Source organism: Pelobates fuscus, chromosome 1, assembly GCF_036172605.1.
Source record: "Pelobates fuscus isolate aPelFus1 chromosome 1, aPelFus1.pri, whole genome shotgun sequence".
Classification (NCBI taxonomy): Eukaryota; Metazoa; Chordata; class Amphibia; order Anura; family Pelobatidae; genus Pelobates; species Pelobates fuscus.
In genome coordinates, this window is record NC_086317.1 from 388748479 (window position 1) to 388760476 (window position 11998).

Sequence of the window (11998 nt, forward strand, 5' to 3'; positions counted from 1 at the left end):
GACAGTGTATGTGTGTGTATGTATATGTGTGTATATATATATATATATATATATATATATATATATATAAAGAGATAAACTTGTCACTCACCCTTTTATATACCTCACCTATATATATATATATATATATATATATATATATGATCTAAGTATATATATATATATATTTTTTTTTTTTTTACACTGTTTTAACATTCTTTTTATTTGATTTCCAGCCAGCAGGGGGACTAACTGTCATTACAGTTAGTCCCCCTGCTCTCATTGCCTGAGCCAGCTATCCCGGCCATGTGATTGTGAGGTCCTCGTAAGGATCTCACTCTCACATGGCCAGGGGGGTCGGAAGAGGATGGACGTGTCGCAGGGGGACCCCGGGGGTCCCCCCAACTGCTATCGCCGGCGTGGGATCGCCGGCGACCGGTTAAGTAAAAAAAAAAACAGAGGGTGTATTATTGCGCCCAGCGGCGTTTAGAGACGCTTAAAATAGGGCGTAATAGTACGCCCTCCGGTCTTAAGGAATTAAATAAAATTAAAGGTTTTGTTTACATTTTATTTTGATAAAAATGTGTACAAGTTCCTCCACCCTTAACCACGGAGCCAATTGTACAAGTTGTGATCAAAACCAAACCATATTTCACCTCTTTCATATTAAGTGCACCCACACTTATTATATATAATTGTATTCAGGAGAGACAGGGTTTTAATTTCATATCAAATATTTCTATATGAAACATAATTTAATATGAATAAAATCTAAAAAAAAAAAGTATGAGAAATTAAGAAATTTTATTTTTCAAGTTCTGCATTACATTTTAACTCAGAATGTCATAATACTGTTGGCTTTTACTGAAATAAAATACACATATTTGTGTTCAGAAATGTCTCACAAGTACAACAGTACCCCCATGTACAGATTTATGGGTTTTTGAGAACTTACAGGCGCCAAATGAAGGGCTTTCCCCATGCCATGTTTGCACATTGAAATTTGCCAGATTGGTTTGCTTGGCCTATGTTGCCTTTGAGACCGTGTGGTAGCCCAGGAATGAAAATTAAACCTATCATGGCATATCATTTGTAAAAGTAGACAACCCATGGTATTCAAAATTGGGTATGTCTGGTCTTTTTTAGTAGCCACTTAGTCACAAACCCTGGCCAAAATTAGTGTTTATATTTGTTTGTTTTTTTGCATTTTTCACAAATAAACTGCCCTTTCACAGATGATATCAGTATAATACATTTGACTGCTGTAAAACACTCATATTTGTGTAGAGTAATGTCTCACGAGTACAACAGTGTCCCTCAAGTACAGGTTTTATGGCGATTTAGAAAGTTACAGGGTCAAACATAAGATTTGCCAATTTCTGTTTTTGCAAATTGCTATTTGCCAGATTGGCTATGTTGTATTTGAGACGGTATGGCAGCCCAGAAATGAAAATTAACGCCACCATGATGTACCATTTGAAAAAGTAGACAAGCCAGGGTATTCAAAATGTCCAATCTTTTGTAGTAGCCACAAACGCTTGCCAAAGTTAATATTTTTTTGTGCATTTTTTTACTTCAAAAACTGCACTTTTACTGGTGATATTGTCGTGATAAGTTTTACTATTTTAAAACACTCATATTTATGTTCAGCAAAGTCTCCTGAGTATAACAATACCCCCATGTACAGATACAAAAAGATAAGTCCTGCGCTCACTCCCATCACTCCTGGGCGGCAGTAACGACCACAGTACACATCAGCCCCAATACATACAGGAAGAACCAAAGAAAAAGTTAGCTGCGCTCTCTCCTAAATCCCTAAGTATATTTAAACAGATGGAGGTCATTCAGTTACTCCAATGTCCATTGGAGGAAATGCCCACCAGCCAACATCAAGGCAGACCCCCCCCCCCCCCCGGTGGGTCCTAAACTGACCATTCACCTTGCTTCCTTGAGCTTCTGGCAAAGATATCTCTAATGAGACAGAGGGGTATTTTTTATATACACCCCTATATACTAATTATACCTTATTACCTATATAGTTATTAACCCTTAATAGGGAGTAACTAAATGACTGTATAATGAAATCTTATATATGCATGTTATAAAATGCTTTAATATTTTTTAATAGACTTAATCAGATTTCAGCTCTTAGTCACTTCCTGGTTCGTGACATTGCCTCAAACATGCTTGTACAAAGGTTTATTAAGTCCATACGGTTGAAGAGGCCTCCCAAGCTGGTTCCTTTTCCTACCTGGGATTTGTCTCTGGTTCTTCAAGCCCTTTGTGAACCACCGTTTGAACCGTTACTTCAAGTCCCATCAAGCTGCTTACCTTCAAGACTGCCTTCCTGGTGGCTATCACCTCCGCTAAGAAAATAGGTGAGATCCGAGCTCTATCTCCGGAGTTCACCATATTTCATCAAGAAAAAGTGCTACTGCATCCCAGGCCTTCTTTTTTGCCCAAGGTTATATCAAGTGCTGCGATTAACCAGCCTATTATTCTGCCGGCCTTTTGTCAATCACCTACATCAGATCTGGAAAGAAAGTGGCATCTCCTGGATATTAGGAGATCCCTGAAGAGCTACCTTCGGAAGTCTCAGGGGTTTAGATCCTCAGATCATCTCTTTGTCTACTTTCAAGGCAAATATAAGGGTTGTGCTGTCTCCGGACCCTCGTTAGCTAGATGGCTGACAAATACCATCAGGTTGGCCTATCACTCCAAAGGGATTCCTCTTAGATTCCCATTAAAGGCTCATTCCACTAGGGCTATGGCGACCTCCTGGGCTGAAAGAGCAGCAGCATCAACTGAAGATATCTGCAAAGCAGCTACTTGGTCTTCATTACATACCGTATTTATCGGCGTATAACACGCACTTTTTCTCCCTGAAAATAGGGTGGAAATGATGTGTGCGTGTTATACGCTGATATACCATATTTACTTACCTGTCTTGAAGCGTGGGCCGGTGTTCAGCGCGCACCGCGGTACTGGAACTTCAATTTCAGGTTCCGGTTGGACTGAAAGGAAGTGTGCCAGAAACCGGAACCTGAAATTGAAGTTCCAGTACCGCGGTGCGCGCTGTGAAGCCGGCCCACGCTTCAAGACAGGTAAGTAATTATGGGACAAGGGGAGGGAAAGTGCACTAGGGGACACTATGGGAGTGGGTGGAGAATACTATGGAAAGGGGGGGGAACACTATGGGAGGGGGTGGGAATATTCTGGAATTTCCTTCTTAAAATGAGGTGCGTGTTATACGCCGATAAATACGGTACCTTTATCAAGCATTATAGGCTGGACATATCATCTGAGGCTGCTTTTGGGCGTAAGGTGCTGCAAGCTGTGGCCTGCTGAGTCCCCACCCTTTATTTTGTTGCAGGGATCTTGCTATATCCCACTTGTGATTACAGCCACTATACGAAGGGAAAAACAGTAATTTTACTTACCGTAAATTCCTTTTTTCTTTGTATAGTGGCAGTACTGGCTTTCCCTCCGCTTTGATGTGGATTAAATGAATTTGCATTACTTGGTCTCTGTTTGGTTATTTTTTATTACTGGTGTGTTATCAGGGCTTACAGGTTTTATGGAGGCAGCAGACGGAGCACAGCTATAAATCTCAAAGAAGGGGGAGCTTCTTGTCCAAGACCGGAAGGAACACCCCACATGTGAGTACTGCCACTATACAAAGAAAAAAGGAATTTACGGTAAGTAAAATTACTATTTTTATTTTTACTTTGTGCCCCAACATCGAGCAATACCCACAGAGCGGCTGGAAGCTCAAATTCGCCGCGGACACATCAGGTACATCTGCGGTCCTTAAGGACCATTTTTATGTCAAACATACCTGATACGTCCGTGGTCAGGAAGGGGTTAAAGGGACACTAATGTCAGGAACACAAAACATGTATTCCTGACCCTATAGGGTTTAACCCACCATTTAGGTGACTTACCCCCCTTAAAAAAAATGTAAACACCTTATTTCCAGCACAGGTCTGCCGATGCTGGCCCCGTCCTAATCCACCTCCTTGGTGACATCAGAATTGCCGATTTTTAACCAATCCAATGCTTTCCCATAGGGATGCTGTGTGTAGGTGGGAAAGTCTCTTTATGTCCTCCCTCCCTGTTAAAAGGGAAGAAGGGAGTTGACATTATATTACAAGCCCTGATGGTCCAGTGGTGGCATGTTTACATTAGCCTGTAGCTCCTCCAGCTGCAGGCTGTGAGCACAGCACTGTATCAGAGCATTGCCATGGTAACAGAAACGCTCTGACAAGCCTGAATAAAAATCAGACTGCAGGCACACTGATTTTCTCACTTGTCAAAACATAACTCCCTACCAGGAGTTTTAGTATCCACTCAGACTTACTAAGGGCATATTTATTTCACTAGCCCAGTACATTGTCATGTCACATCACCCATGAGATTCCAGTCTGGAAATGGCCCCAGGAAATAGTCTACGGCAAAAAGGAAGTCTCCCCCTAATGTACATGTTATAACATTGTGCAGTAGTGCCCTACCATCCAGAAAATATCCTCCCTATCCAGGGATCATAACCTAGATGAAGTGAAGGACCAAAGAATACCAAGACTTGTTAGTTTAACTACAATGTTAAATAAAAAAAAAAAATTAACTTCTGCCAACACTCCAAGCACTGTAACCACTACTGTAAGTATACACACTGAAATTCCCTGCACTCACGCTGAAAAACATGGCTGGGTGCACTACCAGGGCTCCAACATCCAATTTGTATGTAGACTACTGCACTGTCTTTAAACTTTAATTCCATAGTAGTTAGAATATATATCTATTACATTCACCCCCATTGATGTCAAACAGCCTAACCCATTACCTGGAGTCTGCTAGGAGACATAGTCTCCACTACAAAATGCAAGAGCTGAAAGATCCTACGTCGGAACATCCATAAGCACTCGACTGATGCTGTGCCTTGCATGACTAAGGAAAGCAAGCCAACATGTATTCCTGACACGAATTGAATACACGTAGGATCCCACCACATTGAGTTTAAAAAACAGATTTACTTACCTTTTCTCCCTCATTGCAGTTGGCAACATCTCCAGAAGGTGAGGCAAATCAAATCCATAGGTCAAAATCCAAAATTTAACTGCAATGGTGAAATCACCAGTATCTCCTGCACCAAGTTTTAAACATACCAACCACAAACTTTATTGCTTAAACTGCATCGAGACTTCAAATAAAGCTTTTCTGTAGTCACCAAAAAAAACCATAGTGGCTGGGGGATCAGTTCAAAAGGAATCTGATCTGAATTCAGAATAAAAATGGAATTGAGGCACACCTGGAACATTTCTAATCTATGCGGTCATAAAGACCCATATAAACAAAATAAAGGGAACACATTTAGATGTGACTGAAAGCATGAGTTGGAGTTCCAGGAATCAGTTTAAGCATTGCAGTTAGTATGTTTCATTTTGTTTAGAACCCAGATATTGGTAGGCTTAACACAAGACCATATGGTGTAACTGAAACCCCATATTTGTGTTTTTTTTTTAAACTTTGTTAGTGTTGGTACCCAATCTGGGTCACAAATTGAAGCCCTCATTCTTTAAAAATAGTATGTTCGTGCAGTAATTGAAAGTTCATTATAACACCCTAGATGCCCGTGTAGAAGTGAATAGTGCTACCACATGATACATTTTGCACTATCCAGTGTTCATGTCAGTAGTAAATAACATGGCTACCAAAATGAGAAACGTTCAACATCTTTCAAGGATATCTAGTTCTCTTCAGAAGGACCATGTAGAACGTGAGTATGTAATCAGCCAAATTTGTATCCTTTACTAAACCTTAAAGGAACACTAGTCACCTAAATAAAGCAGTTTTAATGTATAGATCATTCCCCTGCTCAATTCACTGTCATTTAGGAGTTAAATCACTTTGTTCCCATTTATGCAGCCCTAGCCCACCTCCCCTGGCTATGATTAACAGAGCCTGCACGGAATAAAATTGTTTCACTTTCAAACAGATGTAATTCCTTAAATAATTGTATCTCAATCTCTAAATTGAACTTTAAATCACATACAGGAAGCTCTTGCAGGGTCTAGCAAGCTATTAACATAGCAGGGGATAAGAACATCTTAATTAAACAGAACTTGCAATAAAGAAAGCCTAAATAGGGCTCTCTTTACAGGAAGTGTTTATGGAAGGCTGTGCAAGTCACATGCAGGGAGGTGTGACTAGAATTCATAAACAAAGGCATTTAACTCCTAAATGGCAGAGGATTGAGCAGTGAGGCTGCAGGGGCATGTTGTTCAGGTGACTAGTGTCCCTTTAAAAGCGCAACACCAGTTTCTTCACCAAGCTTCCAAAGCACACATGATGGCGCATTTATTTGAATGGCTGCATGCAGACATACATAATACTAATAGACAAGCATGTTTTTAATTTGTCAGCCTATAGAAGACGGTCAAACAAGACCCATCATGCCCACTCTGCCAGCAATAAGTAGAACATGATATAGAATGTGTGCTTTATAGACAAATGAGAGGTATCCAGCTTGGTTTAACCAAAAAAGCCATTTTATTACTTTTGCTACATGAGACCAGAAACAAGTCCAAACTCCAGACAGACTTCAGCATGTCTTCAGCGTGCACCTGGCAGCAGAAAGGTGGGGACAAGCTGGATCACACCGAATTGCAGATTGAAAGTGCCAGACAAATTCTGTGTCATCCACAAGGGCCAGTGCTCAATTCCACATGCAGTCTTCAGGAGTGATTTCTTTAGCTTGCAGGTCTCAGAAGCAACGGAGGAGACGTTTACTTGGACCTCTGCCTCATCTTTCGCCTCTTACGCTTCAGTCTAGAAGAGAAATAATATTACCATCCATACAAAAAAAAAAATATATGTGGTCTAACTTCATTTTCAAAGAAATTTAACATTTTTCTTCAAGTGAAATATATATATATATATATATATATATATATATATATATATAAACCTTAATTTATCGTTTACACTGACCTAAAGAACGGCCAATAATAAACAGGAAGTATTCAAGCAGACTTCTAATTTCAATAAAATAAGCCAATAGCAAATTACTGCTTACACCATTAATATTTTGTGTGATTATCCCTTTCAAATTGTAAGCCATGGATCATAAGAGTTCAAAGTTGCAGTCAAGGTCAGTTACAGCAGAATAAAGCTGCAGTTTTGTAGGTAAAATGCTAACTTTATTCTGACATGTACTGGCTATATTCCCGACATACATGAGCATTTGGCCATAACATTGGTCAGATACTTAAGTTCAGACTTTTCTGAAAAGCAGTTTATTACAGGACATATTCATTTAAGAACAAGCTCAAAATCTGTAGAGCTTAAACTACGAAAGGGAGTTTCCTAAAAATTTTAGCTACGTTACATGGATATGTTATATGCCCAAAACCAGGCCTACCATTATATATCCTGTGAAGACAAAAATCAGAAAATTCCATACATATCCAGCATCCACATGGGACAGTTCATGCTGACATTGCAAGTTTCTGCATAGATATAGAAAAAGCCAGCATGCATGTCTAGTACTTCACACCTTTAAGTTTGTGCATTAAACTGGGCTCAAAATTTAAAGCAATAAATTAGTACAGGCATGGATAGTCATCCGCCGCTGTTAGACTAGGGTCAACAGCAAACTCACTGTATTTACTTGCAAAGACAAAATATTTACTTTCCAGTGGAAGTTTTAAACCATTTTAAACTATAGAACATATAGATTAACACAAGTTACCAGCAGCACGTTTTTATGAAGTAGACATACCTGCGCATACGCTTCTTCCTCCACTGTAAGGAGAGAAAAAAAAAAAAAAATTAGTTTCACCGATTTGACCAAGCCAGTGGTCCATGTTTTAAAAATGCTATTTAGAGGCCATTTGCAGAGTAAAGGAGTTGAGTGTTGACATGGACTTGGGTCAGTGCAGTCCACCATTTCAAGGAGAGACTGCTGCATTGCAGCAAGAGTGATAGCAAACATAAATCTCAAGTTCTCTTCTTGAAGGTGATCTATATCTGGACAAGCACCCACCAGGTCATGGCTTTAATCGGGTGCTTCTAGTGTAGTAAGACGACTGCCAAGTGACCAAGTGTCCATCTGGGACAACAAAACAGCAGAATGGGCAGTAATGCTCCATACAGGGCACAAGGCGTTAGGGCCCGGGGAGCGACCTGATTAGCTTGTGAAGAACAGGCTTCGATTTAATTATCTAATGGACAGTGAAAAGGATCATGTGACGCCATGTTATATAAAGAAAGGATAGGCAAATATGCATCTGAATAATGCGGCACACAATGCAGTATAATCACGACCATCATACATTCTATAGGTTCAGACGTTCTAGAACACAGCCAACCTATGGAACAAACATACCCATCCACATTGAAGAACAAAGCAGCAAAGAGGCCTAATTACCGCCCAACAACCAACCCTGATAGAAGCGGTAAAAATCGTTTCTTACCTTGGCTCTCATCTTGAGAAGATAAGCCTGTGAATAAAGAATGAAATAAAGTTAATTCTCGGTGAGGATGACTTCGGCAAAGCGAGGATTGAACAAGATTGTAAGTAGGCCAGACATCCAGCAAGAACACCACAATGCTTACCTTCCTAAGATGGCACCAATGACAAGAGAACGTCTCGCTCGCAACCAACCGTATTTAAAGCCGATATCGTGATGTCACTTCCGGACAAGGCTGTAGGATTCGCAATGGCTGCAGGGAACTGTAGTCCTAATCAACAGTATCCATTTTGTAGAAAGTAACCAACCAAAGCCACTGGCAGTCGCAGGCATACACCCATACAGTATACTTATGTTGTGTTTTTTCTTCCGTTTTTCACCATTACGTTTCCAGGCACGCTGGGGGTGATTTATAAAAATAAAAAGTGTTTGTTCTGATATGAAGTGCAAACTTGGAAAATAGGTGCAATATGCCCGCTGGTTTCACTTTAGATAGCTTTCCATAAGAAGACAATTTTTATACATAACCTTCATTATTTTATTTTTTTTCTTCTTAAACCAAACGCTCATATGAGGGGGCATATTGAGGGCAGTCTAATTCATATTTTTTTCTCCACAAATGGCTGCAGTGGTTATGGTGCTTGAAGAGTTTCTTTAATTTTGTAAAACACTTCTTTGTTCATAGGCAGATACATTTTAAAGAAACACTCCAAATACAATAACCACCTGCTGGTGGCCTCATTTAGTAGGTATTCAATTTTGATGGTGCGGTTCATTGCCTTCCCTACTGTTGAAAACTGCAGAACTAAGCTAAGCCCAGGCAGTACAGATCTAAGCTCATTGGCTGATAGTGCTCAGTCCTGCTGCACTGTAGGGTTTAGCTTAGGAAAATTTACAGGAAATAAAAAAAAAAAACCGAAGTGATGTGCTCTTCTATATAGTATTGCCAGATTTATGTGCACAAATAAATAATGCTTGAATGAGTCTTAAGTCGGCGATAATGGAGACCACTGAACCTTTACAATCCAAGAAGCACAAAACACAAATCTGAGAACTTTCCCACAACTTAACACCAGTACTTATTAAAAGATCAACATTAAAAGTATATACGTCGGGGGGCGGAGCCTAACTGCCGAGCAGGCCAGACGTGTTGTGAATCAGTTCCTGCACAAAGCAACAAAATTGGGGGTAAATACCCCAAAAACAGACACGATCCCGAGCCGGAAGGCACACGGCGAGTCAGTGAAACCAGGGGGCATCGAATGAAGCTACAATCAAGACTTATACTGCCCGGGAACCCGAACAAAGCACATGGGGCCTACATGTGACAGAGCCAGGGAGAGACAGCCGCTCTCCTGGATGGTAAAGCCAGGTACAAACCCCTCTGTGCACTTACCTCCTTTCCCCCCCTCTGGACCGGCGGGGGTCATCCCGGTCCACACTCGACTCCTATAGCAACCAGCCGAGGCAACAACACAAGCCTGGCCCTGACATGCAAGGCTACAGGCCCTCACAGGAAGTATCTAAAATGGCGGCCGCCAACGCGACTTACATGGCGAACACGAAACCGGGAAACGCCACTGAATGCACCTCTATGGAGCCTAGAGGCGATATGGAACAGCTTCTGGGACAAACTCATGAAGCGGCACCAAGCAGCCCGACCTATAACACCTGCACCACCGACGATGGGTGAGCGGAACTGCGGATGGTGGGGAGTGGAGGGAATGCCCTTGGGCACAACATCGTCTCTGCCACTCATCCACACGCAACCTAGCCCACCCGGGCTGCACGCCAAAGGGCAGAGAGCCCAAAAGCATCGTCCACACTGGCAAAGGAACAAGCAAAGCAAGCGACAGAGAAAGACCAGCTCCTCTGTCACTCCCACAAGTGGAGGAAACCCGGGCCCCAGCGCTAGCCAAGTTTGTAGCAAGAAGATGCAGACCTGCAAGCCAGCCTGGGGCTGGAGGGACACCCTCACCGACGCCCACACAGCTGCGGGACGCAGAAACCCAGCGCCGGACACAGAATTGCCTCCAATGGGAAAGCATAAATAGCAGGCAGGATCCCACCTATGTCTACCAGAAAGTGCACAAATACAGGATGCCTAACGACCGCCACCAGTTTACGTTTCCAACAGTGCAATACCCGCTGAACCACAAATGCTTTAGTCACATCTTCCCCTCACATGAAGTGCATTAAGATTGAAAGAGCTGACATACCCTGTTCCACTGACACGGATGTACCTCGATGCCGCAAGTCAGAAAGAAAGGCTAAGTGAATAACAACCTACTTTCTGAAGAAGACCAACCAAATTGATCCCACACCGTCAAGTATGCTGCCCAAGACTTAGGAGACAGGGATCTCTCAATCAAGTCAGTCAAGTTCCAAAACTGAGGTTCCAGAAGAATTCAGGGCCCTCCACAGGCTTCTGCCTCTAGAGTCACCTCCTGAAATCCATCCTCCTGGAAGCGAGAAAGAGAGTCGGCAATACATTAGACACACCTGGCACCTGCACCCAAACAAATATTAGATTCCAAGCAATGCAGAACCAACCGTCGCAATAAAGCCCATCCCAGAAGCAGGGCCGGACTGGCCCACCGGGATACCGGAAAATTTCCCGGTGGGCCGTCGGCACCTGGGGCCGGGGTGACCTGCGGCCGCAGGGAGAACTTGAAAGGCGGCCGCAGGGGAAGCTTTTCATGAGGCCGGGAGCAGGCTCTTCTGGGGGAGCAGGCTGTTCTGTCTCTGCTCCCCCTCCCTCGCGCGCAGCTTAATGAGACCGGAGCCGGAATATGACGTCATATTCTGGCCCTGGTCTCTTTCTAGCGCGCGAGGGAGGGGGAGCAGAGACAGAACAGCCTGCTCCCCCAGAAGAGCCTGCTCCCGGCCTCATGAAAAGCTTCCCCTGCGGCCGCCTTTCAAGTTCTCCCTGCGGCCGCCAGCACAGCTACCAGTCTGCCCACCCACAGGTACTAAAAAATATGTATGTCAGTGGGAGTGTGTGTGTGTGTCATGCTGTGTGTGTGTGTGTGTTCCATGCTGTGTGTGTGTCTGTCTGTCATGGTGTGTGTATGTGTCTGTGTCATGCTGTGTGTGTGTGTGTGTCTGTATCATGCTGTGTGTGTGTGTCTGTATCAAGCTGTGTGTGTGTGTGTGTGTGTGTGTGTGTCTGTCTGTCTGTCTGTGTCATGCTGTGTGTGTCTGCGTCATGCTGTGTGTGTGTGTGTCTGTGTCATGCTGTGTGTGTGTCTGTATCATGCTGTGTGTCTGTCTGTGTCATGCTGTGTGTATGTCTGTGTCATGCTGTGTATCTATTAAGGGTTAATAAGTAAAGGGGTGTATATAAAAAATACCCCTTTCTGTCTCATTAGAGATATCTTTGCCAGAAGCTCAAGGAAGCAGGCTGAAGGGTCAGTGTTAGGACCCGCTTAGGGGGGTCTGCCTTGACGTTGGCAGGCGGGCATCCCTCCAATGGCCATTGGAGCAACTAAATGACCTCCATTTGTCTAAATATACATAGGGATTAAGGAGAAAGCGCAAGTAACATT

The 11998-nt window shown here is 42.8% G+C and overlaps 1 long non-coding RNA gene across 2 annotated transcripts; it reads right to left on the reverse strand.

Moving 5' to 3' along the window:
• Positions 1–6505: 6505 nt before the first annotated feature.
• LOC134596038 (uncharacterized) lies at positions 6506–8610 on the reverse strand. Of its 2 annotated transcripts, XR_010090331.1 has the most exons (3): positions 8596–8610; positions 7760–8480; positions 6506–6807 (listed from the first exon to the last, which is right to left on the reverse strand). It is a non-coding gene; the product is annotated as an uncharacterized LOC134596038 (long non-coding RNA). The 2 variants fall into 2 exon arrangements; XR_010090330.1 differs by lacking the exon at positions 8596–8610 and having other exon boundaries at positions 7760–8582.
• Positions 8611–11998: the final 3388 nt, after the last annotated feature.